Genomic DNA, 18,531 nt, shown 5'->3' with positions numbered 1-18,531 from the left:
AAGGCAGCAGCTAGGCGACTTTGACTATCAACACAGAACTCACACTATTTCGGAAAGTATGCGAGTTGCATACGAGGATTTAAAAGATTTGGCAGCAGCTTCTACTTATTTATGTTGACTGCAGCTATGGGATGGAATATGGAACTAGCAGAAGGTGAAGAGCAAGCGCATGAGGGCATTAGATGTAGAGTCACTTCCAAAGAGAGTGCACATCGCCCGAGACACAACCGTTGCATCATTTGGGTAGCCAAATGTTACAAGGAGAGGGGAAATTATGCGCACTGTTTACAACTCCATGTGTCCACATCTCATCAACATTTCACACAAGGCATTGATTGAAGAACAAATGATTGGTTCAGGGGCCTTTGGTGAAGTAAAAGAGTACAAAGTACGTGGGACTTATTTTCTTCCTAAGCACATGACATATTGTGGGAAGCTGTATAAGGGAAACAACATCTTCATGTTTGAGGGCTTTCAAACAGCGCAGGGTATGCAAGTCTTACAACCAACAATCATCAGGTGCATTTCTTTCAGACAATATTTCCTTACTATAATGGCGGCTCACTTGGTGACATGCTTTTGAAGGTGCCCTTCAAATACAGTGAATTTACTAGAGTGATGTATCGCTTGGGTCAAGGGTGGAAAAAGCCCCCTCTGCAACTAAGCCAGGAGTAGCTTGTCAAGGTAAAGGAGGTAGTGATGAATATGCCCCACATTATGCATGCTATGGTGGATGGTAGCTCTACATCATATGACGAGCATTATTCACACTGACCTACACCCATTTAATGTAGTGCTGGACTTCACTAAATATTTGAAGGCACGCATAGACATCATTGATCTGGGATACTTGTTGCAAGTGCTATATGATTTTTGGAAGGTTGTATAGGATCTGTGGATGGGTGGCAATACCCATGAAAAATCCACCATGAAATCCATACTTTATAGAGCCAAAAACTGGATGATCCTCTTGAATCGCAAAGAGAGAAAATCTGGGATGCAAGTGGTAGAGTTTTTTAGATCATTGAAGACTGAGCCAACAAGGGTGCAACGCCCGCTAGTCTCACTATCGTTTAATCCAATTTTGTAATTGAACATGGTTTTTATATTCGAAATATGTGGCCAAGAGTAATTTGAGATGTAGTTAAGTTAATTTGTTTGGTCTCATGTTTGAGGTGTACTTGTCTTTATTGGATGCTTTCCTCTGATTATTGCATTCCATCTTTCAATCTTTGAGGCCAATGAGATGTTTGTTAGATGTATTAATCTTTCACTCACCAAGTTTCTTATATCATCTATATTTTTGTAGATATGGAAACACACAAGATAATGAGCACCATGAATTGGCTATAAGGCATACAAGCGGCTCAAAGCTCTCACACAAGGTTTGATAGCCCGCCAGGCAACTAGAAATGCATGCAAATTTTCCAAAAGGGCAAATCCCAGTCATGCCCAATGGGGTGACAGAAACAAACAAGTCACAAAGGATACGAAAGAAGAGATATGGCCATGCCCAAAAGGTGAGATCAAGAAGGGAACTGTGGAAGGTTTCAAGGTGCCCAAATAATAACATCAAACTTAACGCTGAACGAATCTTCTTGGAGGTGTACATCTATCCGCTCCATAATGTAGATGCACTGCTCTACTTTACTAAAATGCTTTATATGCATTTTATTTTGGATAGGCTAGTGGACTTCGTGTCCAGAGATGTCACCGTTAGCACCCATGATATACATGAGGATACAATGTCATTCACAAGACAAGATCTTGCTCTTATGGTGAAAGGGGTTGGAATGGAATTGAGCAAGTTCAAGGAGAGCATGGGGGAAAAGCTCACAAAGAAAGAGCAAGAAGTAGTGAGACTATCCCAATTGCATACCCCCCCCTGACCACCGCAAGGGTTGAAGTGCAGCTTAACAAGCTTAGTCAAGATGTGTAGGGCCTTTCTCAACGTTTAAATCCTATACGCCAAGGCAATCACATCTCCCACTTTTTAACGCATCGTGAGGTTGTGGGAGTCTAAAATGTGGCTAGCAGTTCCTCCACCAACCAATGTCCCCTATGCTACAAAGTTTTTGACGGTTGGAGTGGCCATTATATATTGCCATGTGGATGCTATTACCATCTTATATGCTTGGTGAGACAAATGCAAAATATGTCCACATGCACATTGTGTGGTACAACAATTAATGAAGGCCAATATAAAATACTTGGCATGGCCAATGAATACAAACCATTGGCATCACAAGAGGCAACTCCTAGTAAACTTCAAAATCTATTCCAAGACGAAAACTAATTGCAATCTTTTACTAAAGACACTTTTTCAAAAATTCAGTGAAAATATCACTTAATCTTCATTGTCATCATTTTCCAAAATTCTATCAGCTATGTCTACTTTGTCGCATGCTTCATTGAGCTCGTTTGATGCTATATCGAGATTTTTCTCTAGCTCAAGGCTTGTGCACAACACAAGTCCAATGCCAAAGTGTTTGTCTTCTATATCATCACAATCGTACATCCATCTGGGCATATCTTCTTCATATTCTTTGCTTCAATGTGCCGCATAATTTTTTTCATTGCACTACATGTGAAAAAGTTTATTTGCATGATCTATAAGAATCGATTACGAGTAGTGCTGTGAATATATTTGTACATGCTCCAATTTCTTTCTGAGCTTGAATTTGAAAGACACTGGCTTAAAACCTTTATCGCAAGGTCGTGCAACAAAGCATAGTGTTTTTCACCATTCATCGTCTACCATTTCCATGCATGCTGCTCTTTTGCCATTTGTTGAACAAGAGAGTTTAAAAATAGACCTTCTTTCAATCAAAAAGAGGAAATTTATTTTACACATCTTACACAATCATCAACATTGGCATAGAAAGTGTTTACCACTGTGTAAAAATCATGAACCACTTCAACATTGGACATCAAGTCCATATTCGAGTATTCAGCATTTTGTAATGGTGTATGCGCTCCAATCTATCTAGCATGAAAGTACTTCAAGAGGACTTTCCTTTGTTGACAAGAGAATGGAACACGCTGAGAGGCGAGTACGCAAAACAAACCCGGTGGCCTCTACACCAAGACTATGCACTATAGCCTCATCATGGGAGGTACACAATAGGGGCACCACTGGTCTTGGAATGCGGCTAGGATGCATGGTAGGGGGTCGACACATATCACAAGGAGAATGAGAGAGAGAGAGAGAGAGAGAGAGAGAGAGAGGAAGAGATCATTTTAATATAGGCTTCATAAATACCATACAAACATTCACGAGGGAAATTGCACATAATTAACATCTCACATATGCATGTGTGCATGGTAATGCAAACCTCTTAGCCATTAAGAAACCAAAACAAATAACCATAGCCAATACTATGCCTAGTAGAACTATGTGTGCATGGAGGTGCATACACAAGGATGTACATATAAGAGCATGAGTGCTAGAGCTTGATTGTGTGTGACATTTACAAAAGAGAAGGCCTCCTTTTATAGGCCAAGAGAGTGATTAGGAAAGAGATTATGAGAAAGAGGATTTATTACAAAGTAACCTCAGCTAGAGGCATTCCCCCAAAATGAGAGCTCCGTGTGCCCTGCTTATTGACCAATTTCCTCCTAATCGCCTTCATCATGGAAAGCTTTGTCTCCATGCCTCCTTCCATACCTTGAGTCCAAGAGCTTCCTTATAATATTTGAGAGAATCTTGATAAAATAAGAGAAAATTAAGCAATAATGGAGAGAAACCTATAAGAAATTATGTGTGTGGAGTTGGATAACCATGACTTCTTCCTGTTACCATATACATGTGGTAGTGATGTGTGTGAACACACTAGGACCGCCGGGGCATTTTTTCCCTCTTTAGGAGGTTTTTTCCCCCGTTCATTGTATATACGCCCATCACTCTAGGGCTATCTATCTTTCCATTGCACACTAAGTAATACACTCTCTATTGTGTGCCTTGAGCTTCCTTCGTCTTCTCCAAGCTGTGTGTGTTTCTCTGCAACCCTAATTCCAACAATTGGTATTAGAGCAGGTCACGTCCTCCCGGGCTTAGTCGCCAGCTGCTCCAGCACACGCCTGCTCATTGTCTTCGATTTCAGTGAGCTTTGGCGAGCGTTCGCAGGTCGACAAAAATTTTGGGCGAGCTCGAAGAGCCCTGGTTTGCTCAGAATTCTAATTTGGGCTCATTTCGGCCTCCGTTTCCACTACACGCAGTACTACACAGGCTATTTCGTCATTTTGTGCAGAATTTTTGTCAGTGCCGTTTTCTGCATAACAGGTGCCTTATAGTCTTTACGGTTTGTGCTATATAGCACAGGTTGTTCCCGCTCTGTTTCTCCTATTTTCGGGCAGTTTTCACATCAGGTGCAGCATTTACCATGGCTGACAACAACAACACAGATGTGTTCAAGATGTTTGCTGCTGAGGACAGGTTGGATGGGGACAACTACCCTATGTGGGCTTATATGATGCAACATGTTCTTGTGTCAAAGGGTGTCTGGAACATTGTGCAGGGCATTGATGTACGTCCTGGTTCTGAGGATGTAGGCGATGTTGAGGATGTTGCAGGTCTTGCTGCAAGGATTGCAACTGTTAGAGTTGTTTTGCCTACGGCAGAACAAGCTCGTTGGGATGTTAAGGATGCGTATGCTCATGCATTGATTGCGTTTTCTATGAAGCGCACCATTGTTCCTCACATCGGTTCAGCAAAATCTGCAAAACAGGCTTGGGATATTCTAGCAGGTCTTTATGCAAGCCGCAATGAGGCTAAAATTGCTTTGCTGCGTAAAGAGCTAGAGTCGAAGATTATGCATGAGGAAGATGATATGGACACTTTCCTTGCTAGTGTAAAGGATATCAATGAGCAGCTTATTTCTGCAGGTGAAGTCATTTCAGACAGTTCCCTTGTGCAGACTGTTCTTGATGCCTTACCAGATTCCTACCAAACTTTTGCTAGTACTTGGAGACTTATGACCCAAGGAAATCCAGAAGTTGTCAAGTTTGATGCATTATGCACATTGTTGTTGCAAGAGTCACTTTCTAGAAAAAAGAGGACTAGGCAGCGTGCAGTTGAACAGGCTTTTATTGTTTCTCAAAGAAAGGCTGGTAATAGTAATGCAGCCACTTCTTATGGTTCTGCTGCGAGTGGCAAAAATTATGTTCCTAATGCTTCTGCTGGCAGTACTTCGTCTGGAAATTCTGGTGATAAGGGCAAAAAGAAGATGCGTTGCCATTATTGTAAAGGCAATGATCACTTGATCAAGTCGTGTCCTAAGTTGAAGGCCAAAGAGGCTAAGAAGAAAGAGGGTGGTTTCACTGCAAATGCTGGTTCCACTACAAATGCAGCCATTGTTGAGTCTTCTGTGAAAGGAGACTGTGTTGCTAATGTTGATGCAGAATGGGCTTTTAGCGCAGAGTGCACTTACAATCCTGCTGTCCATGATGCATGCTTGTCAGTTGCTGCAGATTCACATGTGTGGTATTTCGATAGTGGTGCTACAAAGCACATTACCTCACATCGTGAATTGTTTACCTCTCTCGAGTCTGTCCCTCATGGGAATTCAGTCACTTGTGCCTACAACGCCTCTTATCCAGTTCAGGGAGTTGGAAAGATTGTGCTCACTGCTGCTAACGGCAGTTCCTTCACACTTGTTGATGCACTTTATGTACCTGGGATCAAGAAGAATCTCTTGTCTGTATCCGCACTTGCTAGACTTGGACTTATAGTCAAATTTGTGGATGACAGATGTACAGTTCATGATCTCAGTTTTGGTGATGAAATTGTTGCATCTGGGCTTTTGTGCCGTGGGCTGTATAAGCTCACTTTGTATGACAAGTGTGGACAAAATTTTGCAAATGTTGTTGCAGATTCAAGGGCTATTTCAGATGCAAAACTTTGGCATGCACGTTTTGGTCATCTGAATTGTGCCAGTTTGCTGCGTTTGCAGAAATCTGATATGGTTGCTTCTTTGCCACCTCTTGAAGCACCTGTCAAACATGTTTGTGAAGGCTGTATTTTGGGTAAGATGCAGTGTTCTAAATTTCCAAAGGATGGTTCAGTTCGGGCCACATGCAGGTTGCAGGTTGCAGGTTGCAGCTTGTGCATAGTGATGTTTGTGGGCCCATGCAAACTCCGTCCTTGGGCAATTACCTGTACTTCGTGACTTTCATTGATGATTACTCCAGGCATGCATGGGTATTTCCGCTTAAAGCGAAGTCCGAAGTTTTTATGTGCTTCAAACAAATTTCTGGCTATGGCTGAAAATGTCTCGAAATGTACTATGGGCACCCTCCGTTCCGATCGAGGGGGGGAGTATATGTCTCATGAATTTAATGCATTTCTGGCTAGTCGTGGGATAAAAGACCAATGTACAGTGCCTTATACGCCTCAGCAAAATGGTGTTGCTGAGAGGAAAAACAGGTCACTGACGGAAATGGCACGATGTATGGTCAAAAGTCAAGCTTTACCGCATTCTTTTTGGCTTGAGGCCATCATGTGTGCCACTTATGTATTTAACAGGTGTCCTACGAAAGCTTTGCAGTCTACTACTCCATATGAAGCATGGCATGATAGAAAGCCTTCTATTGAGCACATGCGTGTTTTTGGCTGTTTGGCATATGCTTTGGTGCCACAAGTGCAACGCAAAAAATTGGATGATAAGGCTGTCAAATGTATTTTTGTTGGTTATAGTGCTGAAAGCAAAGGTTACATGTTGTATCATCCGCAAAAAAAAACGTATACTGGTTTCTCGGGATGTAGTGTTTGTGGAAGATTCTGTTCAGCCCTTGCTATCATGTACTAGAGACAATAATGTAAGCTCACAGGACATTTATGACATTTTGTTGCCTCTTTTCAGTGGTGGAAATACGAATGTAAGTTCCAATGAGGCAAATGTACAGCCTATGGGGGTTTCTGAAAATGTTTTAGATCAGCCTATTATTGATGTAGATGTACATGATGTACTTGATGAGGAAAGGGCTGAGAATGAGCAGGCTAGAGGTATGCCAAAATGGCTGGTGCACACTTTGCGTGACAGTAAATTGGATGCACCTTTGTCTAGTCGTACTCGTCCAGGCTCTCTCCATGCATCTTATGCATCAGATTGTTATGCTTTGGCTGTGTTTAGTTTACATGATGTTGAGGAGCCTCTGTCTTTTGATGAAGCATAGAATTCAGAAAATTGGATGGCTGCGTAGCCTTATAGAAAATGACACATGGACTTTATGTGATTTGCCTCCTAGCAAAAAGGCCATTGGTACGAAGTGGGTTTACAAGTTGAAACGCAAGCAGGATGGTGAGATCGATTGCCATAAGGCTCGACTTGTTGCAAAGGGTTATGCACAAAAAAAAGGCATAGATTATGAAGATACTTTTTCTCCCACTTGTCGTATGACTACTGTGCATTGGCAGCTCATTTTGGTTGGGATGTACATCAATCAGACATTGTTACTGCTTTCTTGAATGGTGACATATTTGAGGAAGTTTATGTAACGCAGCCTCGCGGTTTTGTCATAAAAGGACAAGAGGACAAAGTGTGCAAATGTAACAAGGCTTTGTATGGGTTGAAGCAATCTCCTCGTGCTTGGTATGAGAAAGCTGACACTCATTTGGTCAAACAAGGCTTTCGTAACAGTCCAACAGAAAGCACATTGTATGTAAAGCGTGAGGGTGATGTATTTCTCATTGTGGTTCTTTATGTTGATGATTTGCTGATCACTGGACCAAATGAGAGACATATTGCTGAATTTAAGGCTGATTTGAATGCTACTTTCAGTATGAAAGATTTGGGGTTGTTGCATCATTACTTGGGTATACAGTTTAAGCAGTGTGATGGTGGTATTGCCTTGTGTCAGAAAAGTTACATAGAGACATTGCTATGTAAGTTTGGACTTGAGGATTGCAAACCTATTGCCACTCCCATGGAAATAGGTTTGAAGTTGAGTCTACATGATGCTGGCGATCCTGCTGATGTCACTCTTTACCAAACTGCTGTTGGCTGACTCATTTATGTATGCAACACAAGGCCGGATATTCAGTTTGCAGTCTCACAGGTCAGCAGATTTATGCATAGCCCAGGGTATAAGCATTGGCAGGCTGTCAAGAGGATTTTCCGCTACCTTAGTGGCACTTTACATCTTGGCTTGTTTTATCCCAAGGGGGGATCATTGCTGCCAAACTTACATGCTTTTTCCGACTCAGATTGGGCTGGTTGTTTTGACACAAGAGTGTCCACAAGTGGTTTTTGTTTCATGCTTGGCAGTTCATGTATATCATGGTTGATCAAGAAGAAACCTATTGTGACCACTTCGAGTTGTGAGGCTGAGTACAGGTCAGTCTTCATAGCTATGGTTGAGTGTGTATGGCTCAGACGCCTTATGGCTAATTTGGGTGTTGGACAGGACACTGCCAACACTATCTACACTGACAGTCAGAGCGCATTGGCAGTTGCGAGGAACCCAGTTTTTCATGCTCGCACAAAGCACATTGAGGTGCATTACCACTATGTCAGGGAGAGGCTCTCAGCAGGAGAGATCAGCATAGCTTATGTGCCAACACAGGACAACCTTGCAGATCTTTTCACAAAGGCATTGTCTCGTGAGAAGCTTGAAGCTTTCCACAAAGCTTTGGGCTTACTCCCCTTTGTGGACTGATCCTGTCCTCAGGGCATGTCACTTCACTTTACTCATGTGCCAGCTCTCGTTCACCGCATCACTCTAGGGGGGATTTGTTACCATATACATGTGGTAGTGATGTTTGTGAACACACTAGGACCGCCGGGGCATTTTTTCCCTCTTTAGGAGGTTTTTTCCCCCGTGCATTGTATATACGCCCATCACTCTAGGGCTATCTATCTTTCCATTGCACACTAAGTAATACACTCTCTATTGTGTGCCTTGAGCTTCCTTCATCTTCTCCAAGCTGTGTGTGTTTCTCTGCAACCCTAATTCCAACACTTCCTATGTGAATAGATAGGCTCCATCATTTCTGCCATATCTCCCAAAATGTAGCTCCAAAGTTAGGGGCAAAAAGATCATCTCAACGCCTACAACTTTGTTGTTCAAAATTTTTTCCAATTCGGAATGAAAAAAATAGAGGAAAATCCCACAGAAATTTGTGTCCGTCTTTTCCCTTACAAAAGTCTTCCAAGTGGTCCCCTCTTGACTCCATGTGCAAGCCTTGTGTCCACAAGTGAATTATGCTTGAATTTGATAATATTTTGTTGATGCCAACTTCATAATGCATAAGATTCTCCTCCCTTTCACTATTGACTCTTCTTTTTCACTTGTAGTGACCATTAGGTAGAATCAACATCCAGTGACTTTGTCATTTTCATAGGGTTTATTTCTACCTCTCCTGATTTCAAAGATCCAAATGTGTCAAAACCATAGCTATGTACAAAATAAATACATAGTTTTTTTGTAATTTTCATGCATCAAGTACTTCCTCCTCCACGAAGCCTTGAAGCCTTCCATACTTGAGTTAGACTGCAGTAAAGGAGTCGATATCTAGTTGCCTTTTGAACTAGCCATTGCCTGTGGCCATTAGTGATATCTCTGGGATATTCACTTGTTTTTAAGAAAAGCAATGACAAGGCTCCCTGGCTAGAGCATTAATGATCAACAACTCAAACAACCTTTGAGTAAATGGGAAGCCTACGATTTCCAAAATCTTGTGCTAATATCCTCCAGGATCCCAAGTAAAGAATAGATTATGACTTGCAATGTCCTAACAATAAGACTTCTTACTTCATGCCAAAAAGGTTAGGATTTGTAACTACCATAAGTGAAAGGATAACTGAGTACCTTAGCTCCTTCCAAGACAATACTTAGAAACATGATCCCTAAGAGTGTACCAAGAGTCCTCCATCTATGGCTTCCTTGTTGATGTGGAAAGTCCCAGTTGTCTTTAGAACCTAGCTTACCGCTATTATTGAAGCAAACAAAAGAGTCACCATACTCTTGGGTGCTGTCAAAAAGGTCCATTGCCTTTCCTGACATTGGTGATAAGCCACCAGCCTTGTATCTCAAAGACAAGCTTGATACATGTTGTACCAAAGTGCATAGATATACAAAACATAGGCTGCAATCCACTGGTTGAAAAACACTTCATCTCAACTATATGCATGCAAGACCGTACTCCAATCTTTCTCATGGTGGGATTCATTCTCTGTGACTCCTATGAACACCCCTTGTGCTAAGGGTTCTTTAAATCTTTTCTTAAATGCATCAAACACAATACAATCAAACACAATCTTTACATCCATGTTGCCAAACCTAGATCTCCAGTAAGTTGCCACTGCATCCACTTGCTTAATAATTTCCTTAGGGTGGACTCCAAAATAAGTTCCTTGCTTAATAATTTCCTTAGGGTGGACTCCAAAATCCCACTCCTTGGTAATAACCATTTGAGTTTGGTCTACAATTGCTTCCTCTAATTGGTGTAGTACCAAAGAATTCATGCTTCCTTCCTGCAATTGTATATCCGGCAGATCCACCTTGTTGTGATCAGTGAGAATGACACACATGATTTTAAGAGATTTGTCACTATCATTCATTGTAGTAGATTCCTCCTCCTTTGATGTTGTAGTAGAACTACTAAAGAGTGCACTAGTCTCTAGGTCCATCCCTTCTTTCTTACTGACCTTTGTGTTGTATGGGCTCTCCTTGCCCTTTCTACCTTGAATCTTGACAATTTTTGTGTCTAAATATTACTTTTTTAAAGATAGTTGGGTAGCTATCCCCCTTAGGGATGCTCAAGCCTTGCATAGAAACATCACTAACAAGATCACAAGATTCTATAGACTCTCCAATTGTGACATCTGAAATGTCAATTTTTTGTCGTGGCTTAAACTTCCTCTTGATTGACTCTCCCTTGGCCTTCATCTTTCTTCCCTTTGTGAAGCTTTCTCATGTATATTGTTCTTAACTCCCATGGTGTCCACCTCTTCTACCTTGGTCTTACCTTTTTCTACTCCTTTGATATCCTCCGCCACTTTTTCCTTTCCCTTACCTTTCAGATTGATGACACTCACTACCTGGTTGCCAACTAGTGGTGGTGGTTGCAAAGGTCATTGTAGTTGTGGTGGCCTTGGTGGTTGTCTTGCTCTTGGTGGTGGTATATGATTTTTTCTTGCTTCTCTATTGAAACTCTGTCTCCTTGGGTATGGGCAGTAATACATGCCATGACCATCTTCCCCACAATTGTAGTAGTGGTACTCTTGGTTTTGCCTTTGTTTTCCTCTCCCTTGCTCTTGATTGTAGTTGTGTGCATGTCCTTGTTGCACCAAATGCATAGACAGATTCTCAAGTTGAGTAGTGATGAGGCTCAACAGGTTTGTTGCTCTTCGTATGCCTCTTGTGGTTGGGTCTTGTGAGAGGTTGTTGCAGTTACTCGAGGTTAGTCAGACTGTGCTTAAGTCCTCTGACTCATTGAATCTTGCTTGAATTTGTATCTTCTTGTCTTTAAGATGGGCTACTTCTACTACCAACTCATACGTTGCTGGGAATCTCCCCTTCACCTTCTCTTTAAGTGGCGACAATGAAGGGGAGATTCCCAGCAACCTTGCTGGGAATCTCCCATAGGCCAACAATGAGGCGGTCCTTCTTCAAGAAATTAGGCGCTCCTTCACCTTCCTCCAGTGAGGGAACCCATCGCTCCCACACATCCACAAACTTCAATTATTAAGTGGCATACTCTAGTAGACCTCCTTGTTTTAACTTTGTGAGTAGTGTTGGCGGTCATAGCACAGCGCACAACCCACCAACATAATGTCAATCCGGTGGATCGAAACCCGTCTAGTGCATGGAGGCATGGATGCACCTAATGTGACTGAATGAGGACTCTAGGAATAGGGGTAAAGCAAGAGAGGAGAAGAGGGAAAGCCAATGAAGCAAGATCCATGCACACACACTCTCAATCTACACTCTAACTCTCTAATCATGCAGACAATGGTGTATCCCTTAGCTCTAATCTCAAGCACACACACTCTAATCACACATTAAGCATACACAAAGAAGACTAATGAGAGAAATTTATGTAGCCCACGTACACACACACACTCTAATCTAGCACACATGTAAAGCAAGATGCTCAAACAAGAGGGAAAACTTGAGAGAGAAGAGAAGATTAACACTAATCATACACCATTAACACACATAAGCTTGAAAGACAAGAGAAAGTAGAGAGAACTTAGCTTCCATTAATCCAAATGGCTACTACATATGATATGGAAGATCCAAGCTCCATAGCCACTCCTCTTCTTCTTCTCCACACTCCCTCACACTCTCTTCTCTAAGAATGCCCTTTCACATCTTGTGAATTGACTTATATACAAGGGCTTTTAAAAATGGGCGGCCGGCCAAAAAATGTATAACATGCTGCAGTTATCTAAGCTCATTTAATCATCAATGTACAACTTGGAACCCACTGTGGAGCCCGTAAATACAAAAAATATATGCATACACATATGTGTACACACCAATGGAAGCATAATGCATGTCGTTGAGGCTTGCCCATCAACACTCTCCCCTACCGAAGCTTTGTCGTCCCTGACAAAGCCATGTCATGGTAGATGCTTGAGAAAGAATGTGCCTGCAAAAAGAAAAAGGTGGATGAGGTAGCAAGCTCAAATATATGGTGATAAGGCATAAGGAAAAGTCAAAGCACATGTAGTAATGAGTAAATGCAAAGAATTATGAAATGTTACACTACCATTAAGGAAAAATAAATTGCACTTGCTGAAATTAGTGAATCAAGAGTTTTGGTCTTATGAATGAGTCTATCAATTAGTTAGCTACAACTAAGGGTTAAAACATTTACTCTAGTACTAACTAAGTTAGTAAATTTATCCCAATGCAAGATTCCCTAATTATGTCTGTCATAGATTAGTTAACTAACTCTCACAACTCGAAACAAAAGATTGAAATTTTTTTACTTGAAGCTCAATGGAAGTCTTTCTCATTTCATTTTTCTTGTTTTTCATTTGTTATTTTTCACATTTTGCAAAATCATTTGACGTGTGTGCTTATTTGTATACCTGGGGCTTTTTGCTTCTCAAAGAAAAGCACCCACACTGGGAACCTCTAGGGGTCTAGTACCATATGCAATACATGTGCGTGAAGTACCAAATCAAGCCAGGATTTCTCTTCTAGCTCAAGCTTTTACACTTGTGGCACTTTTGTTTTTCTTCCATTTCCTTTGTATTTTCACTAGTGTTCTTTGTTGTTTGGGTGAGAAAGCCTCTCTATGCTTAAAACACTCCTAAGGTTGCAAACACTCAAATAATTTTACGAACTAGGACTAGTAGTCAAGTAAATGAGTTAACCTAAAGTCTCGGCCTCCTAACCTCAAGGCTCATCAATAAAACTAAACTCTAAGTCAATTACCTAAAGAAAGGAAAAGTTTATACATCCTTAATGGCAGATAACAAAACATAATTGAATGCACTTAATTAAACCAAGAAGAAGCCACAATCAACAAATATAAATGTACAAAATCATATAGCATAGGAAGGAGTACACATGTGCATGGGCTCGATGAAGAGGTTGATGTCATGGAAGCTCCTCATGTCTGGAGATACATCATGTCCACATGGTCGTCCAATCTTCATGGGCAAGCTAATGTCTGTCTACGTGCTGCATCAAAAGATCAACAAAAGCACTATACCTCCAAGAGGTATGTCAGCAGCAAGATAAAATAACAAAAGTAACAGAATAATAAAATAAAACATCTAAGCTAGGGTCTAAAACCTGGATATCCACATGGAAAAACCCCAAAAGGGAAAAAAGTGCCTCTGGTATATGCACATAAATCTAGTGCACATATCAATGTGTACAAATCTCAAATCTCGTGCAACTAGGAGTCAAGAGAGAGCTCTCACCATGAAGCATGATCTGCAATCTCTTAGTTCGATCTCTAATAGTCAAGGGCTGGCTAACACCTAGCTCCATATGTAAAGTCTGCTCAACAGCACAAGGAATGGGCGTAGGGGGGGCATCAGCCTCTACGCGAATAGTCTGTGGAAGGCTCTTCGGGAGCCAAATCTGCAATGCTCGCGCTCTCGTAGGAATGTTAGTTTGAGATCTCCTAGTGTGTCTATGTGTGCATCTAGCTCTAGGACATACTATCTGTTGTGAAAGTACCAACCTCTCTAGGGGTAGTCTCATCTCTCAACATCTCGCTCGTGGAGGTCTCGCTCTAGGGTATGATCTTGTATGCGCTAGGTACCCAAACATGTCTTTGTCCCTCAAAGTAATCATGTGCCTCAAGTGACCGTCTAGATGTGAGCCAACCATGTGAAAGTACATCGTCGGTCATATGGCTCTTTAGAAATATGATCGTGTCATCACAAGGTAAAAATCTACCATGTATCTCGTCATGGGGAACAAATACCTGGTCGGTTGTCCTAGAAGCTCTACGTTGAGAGCTACGTGCCTGATCTATCGTGTGTCGCTCCTTAGTGGCACTACTCATCGTCGCAGAGCCTCTGCCTAGAGAAGGCTCTACACATGGCTGCGATGTCTGTGTACGTGGTCTCCAAACAAGTCTAGCAGGCTCTATCGTATCCCTACATAGGGTGTCAAACGAGGTCACTCTAGTCCTTGTATGTCCATGTATCTATGGTGTAACCTCTATCTCTGTGGTGTCAGTAATGTGGTCTCTAGGAACTTGATCTAGAAAAGTATGGCCCGTGGCTGGTCTCCGCTCAATCGAGTGATCTGATTGTGAATCGGCACTCGTAGATGGCACTAGGGCAACATCTATATGTGGTGGCTTCTCTCTCTGTGACTCACTAGCTATGACACCGCTATGCAAGCTAAAAGAGTGGGATAGCGATGTTGTCGGCTCTGCATCTTCTCTCATAGGGGGATCTACTCTCGTAGATGGCTCTAGCTCGACAGCTATCTCTAAGGGCCTCTGTGAGGTCGGCAGATGTAAACAAGGATGCTCAAGGGTAGCTAGAATCTGTGGAGTGGTCTCATCTATAACAAAGCCATCGGAGTCACTCACTCTATGAATCTGTGAGATCTCTCGCTGTGTGCTGGAAGTCTCATGGATAAGTGTGGTAGGTGGTGTAGGCTCCCTAACAATACTCTGATTGGGCTCTAGTCTCAGGGGCTCTACCTGTGGTGGCAGTCTAGGTGTTGGAGCTATCTCTCGTGGCACACTATCATCCTCATATGGCATCTCCCAAGGTGGTAGAATACGACGTGACAAAAGAAGCCTAGGAGGTGATCTCTCTAGTGGTGTCTCTCGAGGACTCGGAGCTCTCGATAGTTGTGGAGCTAGCGTGGTCGTCGTGGGTAAACATAAATCATCATGTCTAAGTCAAGCGGAGTAGGGTAGACCTATAGTCAAAACATATACTGCACGATCGAAATCCCTATAAACTCGCTCACGTGGATCTCCTATCAAATATGCAAGAAGGAGGGCTGAAGGATCTCTGGATCCACCACTCGTCAGGCGTGTGTACCTATGACCAAGCTCATCTAGATAGGTCACGGTCTGCTCAACTCTCTAAAGCTCCTCTAGCCTAGGATGTGTCTGTGTGCCTAGGCTGTCATCTAGGTGTGCTCGCTCAATGTCATCAAAATCAAGGGTCTCAATCAAGAGATACTGCTCTCCGAGCTCATCAATAAAAACTGCTCTATCGGCCTGTGGGAAGGCTCTCACAATCTGCCTAGGTGTAGACATCATGCGCTACGGGGTGGCTAGCCTCACAAAGGGGTGATCATAAGTGTCAACATAATATGAAACCCCTCGTGGAGATCGGCCTACTATATGCAAGATCTAACCGTTTATATCTCTCATGCTATCCCTAGTCCCTCTGGTCTTGGGCACTGTCTGAAGGGTGGGGGTCAATGGTCTAGGGGCACTCATATCTATAATGGGTGATCTACCGGGCCCTACCTCTGGTGCTCTCAACTGGGGTGATGTGGTCATCATAGCCTCTCTCGTATGCTCTCTAATCTGTGTCATCAAAGGCTGGCATGGGTCTCTAGATGGTGCAAGGTGTCGAGGTTGAGACTCTCTAAAGTACGTGTCTCGAAGGCTCTGGGTCTCTATCTGTGGTTCACTCTGAGTGGTACACAAAGTGCTAGCAATCGCTGTGTACATCGCTCTAGACTCATGATAGCTCGAAACGCTTGGCGGAAAATCAAGTCTAGGTGAGGAGAATCCGGCGGTGGTTTCCTAAGTGATGTGGATGGTGGCACTCTGTCTAAAGGAGGTAAGGCACTCCTACTCGAAGTAGGACGCTGGGTCGGTCAAGGATAGTACGGCAATCCACAAGTCAAAAAGTAAAGCTCAGTGTCTGTGGTGCTCATGTAGCATCTATCTTTAGGCTCGCCAACTAGTGTCACAACATCTGTGAATAGGCGTCTACTAGAAGTGCGACACTCTAATCGATATATGCACTGAGCACTATCTATATAGATCACTCGAGGACCAACCTGATGTAATGTAACCTGCACGGGATGGTCGAAGGCCTCAAGACAATCATCTGCGTGTACTAGCTCTATCTCCTCTAGCCTAATCAAATGGCCGACCACATACGTGGCGCGATAGTCATCTCTAAATGTGCCATCCTGCGTGTCGTCGAGAAGGACTCGCACCACCTGGAGGGTCTGTGTGGGGCCAAAGGAGGCACGGCACTGGACAAAGAAATGTCCATATGTGTCCGTGTAAAAGGGACGGCCTTTGTGCTCGCCTACAAATGTGAGCAATGTGTACTCAGAGCACGAAGTGGTCATGGTCATCATATGTGCGCTCTCGGCGTGTGATAGGCCTCTAAACCTCGTCAACTCGTCGAATGTAGACTAAAATCAAAATCTGCACTATATCGAGGTTTATGCGTACAATCGGACTGAAATCTGGCAAAATTTGGTAAAACCTAACTCTCGGACGTATCTGCTCTAAATGTGTCTAATTGTGTGTACATGCGCGCGAGCACCGAGTATGTGGGGCATATGATGCGTGTGGAATATGTGTGAGAAGCAAAAAAAGAAAGAAAAAAATTGTTTTTTTTATAATTATTTTTAATTTTATATTTTTTTTAAAGGCCTTTTAAATTGTGACGCCCATGCAAATCAAATTTTGTTTTCTTGTGCTTTCACACTCTTTTTATTATCTTTGTTGACTTTGTTTCTCTCTCTCTCACCTCGATTCTTTTCTCACATGCCTTGTTTTTTCTTGACTTTACTCCCTTTCCACACACCTAAGAACAAGCATGTACATGTGCTTGACCCCCACTCCCTTTGTTTGCTTGTGCACTACACTTTACACACACCCAAATTGAGGATGGCACACACCCCTTTTAAATGATGCACACACCTAGATCAAGTAAGTGCACACACACACCCAATTTAAGTAAATGCACACACACCTAAATCAAGTAAGTGCACACACACACCCAATTTAAGTAAAATGCACACACACCTAAATCAAGTAAATGCACACACTGTTCCGAGAGGTGAGACCTATGCGCATGAAAAGCTAAAAATAGGTCGTGAAGTGCGTACGCTCTCAATTTGGTGATTTTTTTTTTGCAATTAACACTTCAAAATCACACCCAAAATCAAATTTTATTTCATTTTGCATCCAAATTAGGTCGATTTTTGCTTCTCTTTTTGCTTAATTTTGACTAAAAATTAGCATATTAGCAATAGAATTAAGCAAAATTAAGCATATACATTTGATCATCACACTTTTAACTTTGCAATTCATCCAATTTCACATCAATTTGCAATCAATTACAAGCCCAATTAAGTGTGCACACACAAGCATAATCAAGCACTAATCGCTAATCAATGCACACACAATCTAGCAAAAATTGGGCAGCATTTCGGTGCAAAATTGGCAATTGAAAACCATAAACCATATCAACATAATGACCATAATCAATCAATGGTTTTGCATCAAACACATTGGCATCAAAATTGCCAAAAAACAAGCACCAATTTGTACACATTTGCCCTCACATTGGCATACACTAGTGCACATAGATTTACACCGATTAACTGCACCCAATCAATTCTCAAACCTGCACTTTAATTTTATATTTTAATTCGGGTTAATGCACTCACATTACAACAAGAATCGCGTCGATTTCTCCACTCTAATTGACGATTACACACGTGTGTGTGTGTAGGCAACCGCTTCACCGCATCTCCACCTACAAGCACCAATCACAAAGCATCATGTGTAGTGATAGCCGTTTTTCGGCTCTCCATAATTGCCAAAGTAAGTTACTCCACCCTACCAAATTCACCCAAACGCTATGGCTATCCCTACCATTTCACTTTACATAGGCGTGCGTGAGTCACGGGACTTTTCCCATATCTTCTTAAAAAACCCTCAATTAGGTAGTCATTGGGCTAGTTGAGCCAAAAAAAATAAAAATATATATAAAAAATATAAGTATATTATGGCCCATGCGTATGTAAATATTTCTTTGTATATAGGACCTAAATAAAATATTTTTTCATAATTATTTTGGTATTTATTTAAATATTTCTACTTAGGTGTGT

The 18,531-nt window shown here is 42.0% G+C and overlaps 1 pseudogene; it reads right to left on the bottom strand.

The window, feature by feature from the left end:
• Positions 1 to 12,519: 12,519 nt before the first annotated feature.
• LOC147429866 (uncharacterized) lies at positions 12,520 to 15,190 on the bottom strand (annotated as a pseudogene).
• Positions 15,191 to 18,531: the final 3,341 nt, after the last annotated feature.

The sequence above is a fragment of the Adiantum capillus-veneris genome, chromosome 22, assembly GCF_014529385.1.
Source record: "Adiantum capillus-veneris isolate H3 chromosome 22, ASM1452938v2, whole genome shotgun sequence".
In the NCBI taxonomy this organism is placed as follows: Eukaryota; Viridiplantae; Streptophyta; class Polypodiopsida; order Polypodiales; family Pteridaceae; genus Adiantum; species Adiantum capillus-veneris.
Note: the sequence above shows the minus strand (reverse complement) of the source record. Positions and strands in the feature narration are given on the sequence as shown.